Source organism: Macrotis lagotis, chromosome X, assembly GCF_037893015.1.
Source record: "Macrotis lagotis isolate mMagLag1 chromosome X, bilby.v1.9.chrom.fasta, whole genome shotgun sequence".
NCBI classification, from domain to species: domain Eukaryota; kingdom Metazoa; phylum Chordata; class Mammalia; order Peramelemorphia; family Peramelidae; genus Macrotis; species Macrotis lagotis.
In genome coordinates, this window is record NC_133666.1 from 513,386,005 (window position 1) to 513,391,419 (window position 5,415).

The 5,415-nt window shown below is 35.7% G+C and overlaps 1 pseudogene; it reads left to right on the top strand.

The window, feature by feature from the left end:
- The first annotated feature begins 3,332 nt into the window (after nucleotides 1-3,332).
- Nucleotides 3,333-3,615, top strand: LOC141502088 (protein transport protein Sec61 subunit gamma pseudogene; annotated as a pseudogene).
- Nucleotides 3,616-5,415: the final 1,800 nt, after the last annotated feature.

The window sequence follows — 5,415 nt, forward strand, 5'->3', positions numbered from 1 at the left end:
CAATCAGATCACATGGATCAGACACCTGTACATTGACCCCATCATATTGATGTCATTCTGGTTTTCTTCACATATGAAAGGCAATAACTAACCATTATCACATTTTTTTTATTTCACAGACTAGGGAACCAAGTAAGGCTCGGAGTTTGTAACTGGCCCCTATTGCCATGGCTGGTAAGCATTTTTTAATTAAAAATATTGTATTTTTCCCCCAAATAAAGACAAATTTAACATTCTTTATGGGAGGGGGGAATTCATCTTTATTTTACTTGTCACTCAGACTTTTTTGTGTACCCCTTCCAATATAACCTCCCACATATTTAAGGCAACATCCCACCCTATCATGACATTTTGTATAATGCTTTTACATCTATATCAGTTCTTTCTCTTTTTTATTTTCTGAATTTAAACAAAATGCAGAGAACACCATATTTACAATGTCCCATCCAGTGGGATATCCAGTGATGATGCTTGCTACTAATTTCAAATAACCTAAAACCCAGGAAAAGCAAGTTCAAAAGAGATTACTGGCAATTTGTGGACACAGACTGGGCTTGAAATAAATCTGAGCTCCTACAAAAGGAAGTTGTGTGCAAGTATCTTCACATAGAACACTACTATGTGATACAATTTAACATTCATTTAAAAATATTATTTGACTTACAAATTTTTTCTTTCCTTTTTTTGTCTACCTCTCCCCTAAGACAGTAAGCATTTTGATATAGGCTATATACACACAGTCATGTAAGACATATTTCCATACTAGTCACTTTGTGCAAAAAAAACTCAAAGAAATAAAGTAAAAATTGTATACTTCAGTCTATATTCAGATGGCATCAGTTTTTTTTTCTTCTAGAGGAAGATAGCATTTTTCAACGTAAGTCCTTTGGAATTGTCTTAGATCATTGCTAAGAATAGCCAAGTCATTCATAGTACAATGTTGTACAATCTTTGTACAATGTTGCTGTAACTGTAATGTTCTGATTTTGCTCACTTCACTTTGTATCAGTACATATAAGCTTTTCCAGGTTTTCCTAAAATCAGCCTGTTGATCATTTTTTAATATCATAATGGTTTTCCATCACAATCATATACCACAAATTATTCAGCCATTCCTTAACTGATAGGCATCCCCTCAATTTCTAGTTCTTAACCATCACAAAAATAGTTGCTATAAATATTTTTGTAGAAATAGGTTCTTTCCCCTTATATTTGATTTCTATGGGATACAAACCCAGTAGCAATATTTCTGGATCAAACTATATACGGTTTTAGTAAGAATTATGAAATAGGTTGTGGAGTCAAACTTTTTTTGACTTTATAGCAACTGACCCAAGGTTTTATTCAAAAGTGTGAACCTTGTTCTGAATTTTCCAGATCCACTGAATAGGGGATTAGATTCCCCTCAACCTTCACTACCAGATCTAAACAGGTTAACAGACTTCAGGGGAAGGGGATGGTAATGAGGACAAGAGGAAGCCTGGAAAGAATCAGAGGTCAGTTAAAATAATTTTGAAATTTACATAATGAAGTTATTATAAGTTTTAAAAGAAAAGTAAGCTTTACATAATAGAGATCCACAGTTTTATGAGCCATCCTCTCCTTTTGCTCCACAATAGCCATGGAAAATTCATTTTATTACACATTTTTAAAGTTTGACATATTAAATGAATGAATGAAATTTAAGAAATAGAAGGAGAGTGTCAGGAAGGGAAGCATTCTGCACAAGGTTGTAGAACTGAAGCAAGTGTCGGAGAATGTAAAATGACAAAGAAAACAGGAATGGATAGGAGCAGATGGGTCTGATTTAATGAAGCTATTGAGCAAACATCAAAATTCAAAACAAGCAGTCAAGGAAGGACCAGTATGAAAAAGGAGACCTTGTGATGGCAGTGGAGGAGAGTCAGAACAGATCTGGTCTTTAATTCTGAGATATTTAACCTCTGAACCTCAATTTTCTCATCTGTAAAATGAGGATATTCTACCACCCTTCTCAAAAAGCTGCTATGCAGTTTAGTCAATCAACAAGGGTTTATTCAGCAACTACTATGCAGCAGGCACCATGCAAGGTACTGGATATTCAAAGATAAAAGCAAAACAATCTACTCTCAAGGTGCTTACAATAGAATGGGGAGAGAACACAGACACATAGATAATAATCTATAAAAATAAAGATAAGATAATATTTTGAATGAAAAATAATTAGCTGCTGGAATGAGGAGAGGCCTTGTGCAGAAAGTAGCACTGGAACTGAGTTTTTTAAAATTTTTTTTGATATTTTATTTGATTTTTCCAATTATATGCTATGAAAGTTTTTCAACATTCATCCACTGACATATTTATAAATTACACAGTTTTCTTTCTCTTCCCATCCCTCTCCTCTAAGCAGCATATGTCTGGTAAAAGTTGTTTATGTATATTTGTGATTAACTTGTTTACATTTTAGTCATTTTGTGTATGAGGAATTAAGACTAAGGGAAAAGAAAGAAAACCATGGAATAGTAAAGAAAAACATAAGAGAAATTTTTAAAAAATGAACATAGCATCCATTCAGATTCTGTGTTTTTTGGGGGTTTTTTCCCCTCTGGATGTGGAGGACATTGTCTATAACAGATCTCCTCGGGTTTTTCTAGATCTTTGAACTTCTCTAAGAGGAGCTTCATGCATCATAGTTGGTCAACTCACAATGCTGTTTTTAATGTTTACAGTGTTCTCTTGGTTCTGCTCCCTTTAATCAGACTCAGTTTGTGTAATTCTTTCCATGCTTCTCTAAAGTCTGATCATTCATTGTTTCTTATAGAACAATAGTACTCCATAACATTCATAATTTGTTGAACTGAGTTTTGAAGGAAATAATTACTCTAAAAGGCAGAGGTGTGGTGGTGGAACCCCATGAAAAGGGATGGAAATGGGAGTTGGTGTGTAATGTATGATTCACAGAAAAAGGAAATGTTCTAGAAATTTTTGTTGTTATATAAATATTTTATTTGTTTTCCAATTATATATTATATAGTAGTTTCTACTTATCAGAAAATGAAATACTATATAATAAATCTGGAATGGTTGGTTGAACTAAATGATAATGAAAGTATTTTTATTTGATTCTAGAAATAATAGGGAGCCACTGGAGTTTAATGAGCAGAAGAATGACTAGAAAAAAGTCCTGTGCTTTAGGACTATCACTTTGACAGTTATATGAAAGACAAATTTAAAAAGCTAAAGATTTGAAGTACAAAAAACATCAGTTAAGAGGGTATTGTTGGGCTAGGCCACTTCACTCCGCAGTGTTGCTTGTGCAGATGAGTACAGTCAACCTGATTAAACAGATAGTCATGGATTAGGTAATGCAATTTGTCGAGCCTAGTCGGCAGTTTGTGAAGGACTCAATTCGGCTTGTCAAAAGATGTACCAAGGCAGATAGAAAAGAATTCTAGAAGATCGCTATGGCAACAGCAATAGGGTTTGCTATAATGGAATTCATTGGGTATTTTTTGTCAAATTGATCCATATCCCTATTAATAACATCATTGTTGGTGGCTGAATACTCTTGGATGAAGACATTTGCTGCTTCCAGCTTCATGGACATGTTTGGGATTGGAAAGGTGTTGACCTTGTTCATTTAGTAAAAATTTTGTCTAATGTGGTTTACCTCCATGGTATTTTCCATATCTGAATTAAAATAACTTTTACAAAAAAAAGAGGGTATTGCTAGGGGCAACTAGCTGGCCCTGGTGTCAGGAGTACCTGAGTTCAAATCTGGCCTCAGACACTTAATAATTACCTAGCTGTGTGGCCTTGGGCAAGCCACTTAACCTCATTGCCTAGCAAAAACCTAAAAAAAAAAGAGGGTATTGCTATAGTCTAGGCTAGGGGTGTTATAGGCATGAGCCAAAGTAGATGACTAGTTCAGTAGAGAGAAGTGTAAAGAAGAGGAGATATGGAGGCAGTTGGTGAGACTTGGGAACTGATTGGATGTGAAGTGGAGAGTGGTGAAGAATGAGGAAGGAGTTAAGGATAACTCCTTGGGAAGTCTGGAAGAGGGTTTGGAAGAAAATGAATTCTAGTACAATGCAAAGATAATTCTAAAAGAATTGTGATAGAAAATATCCACATGCAGAGAAAGAACTATGAACCTGAATGGAGACCAAAGCATACTATTTTTCAATCTCTTCAATTTGTTTTATATTTTATTTTTTTCCCCTCATACTTTTCTTTATTCCTTTTGTTCTGATTCATCTTTCATAACATGACAAAGATACAAATATGTTTAAAATATAACGAGTTCTATTTTGGACATGTTGAGTTTGCGATACTTACAGGACATCCAATAGATGGTTACTGATTAGAGATATGGGACCAAAGTTCAGATGAGACACTGAATGGATCCTGTTAGGTAATATCAAGTACAAAAACAAGAAAATCAATTCTTTTATTTATTTATTTTAATTGGATTTTTTATTAAAGATATTATTTGAGTTTTACAATTTTCCCCGCAATCTTACTTCCCTCACCCCACCCCACCCCCCAAGGAAAGCAATCTGTCAGTCTCTGCTTTGTTTCCATGCTGTACATTGATCCGAACTGAGTGCAATGAGAAATCATATCCTCAAGGAAGAGACAAGAAGTCTAAGAAGTAACAAGATCAGACAATAAGATATCTGGGTTTTTTTTCCTAAATTAAAGGGAATAGTCCTTGAACTTTGTTCAAACTCCACGGCTCTTTATCTGGATACAGATGGCACCTTCCTTTGCAGACAGCCCAAAATTGTTCCCTATTGTTTTACCAAACATCACCCCCATGTTGCTGCCAGGGTATACAGTGTTTTCCTGGTTCTGCTCATCTCACTCAGCATCAGTTCATGAAAATCCCTCCAGGCTTCCCTGAAATCCCGTCCCTCCTGGTTTCCAATAGAACAACAGTGCTCCATGATGTACACATACTACAGCTTGCCAAGCCATTCCCCAACTGAAGGACATTTACTTGATTTCCAACTCTTTGCCACCACAAACAGGACTGCTGTAAATATTCTTGTACAAATGATGTTTCTACCCTCCTTCATCATCTCCTCTGGGCATAGACCCAGCAGTGGTATTGCTGGGTCAAAGGGCATGCACATCCTTGTTGCCCTTTGGGCACAGTTCCAAATAGCTCTCCAGAAAGGTTGGATGAGTTCACAGCTCCACCAACAGTGTAATAGAGTCCCAGATTTCCCACAACCCTTCCAACAATGATCATCATCCTCTCTGGTCATATTGGCCAATCTGAGAGGTGTGAGGTGGTACCTCAGATTAACTTTAATTTGCATTTCTCTAATAATTAATGATTTAGAGCAATTTTTCATATGGCTATGGATTGCTTTGATCTCCTTATCTGTAAATTGCCTTTGCATATCCTTTGACCATTTGTCAATTGGG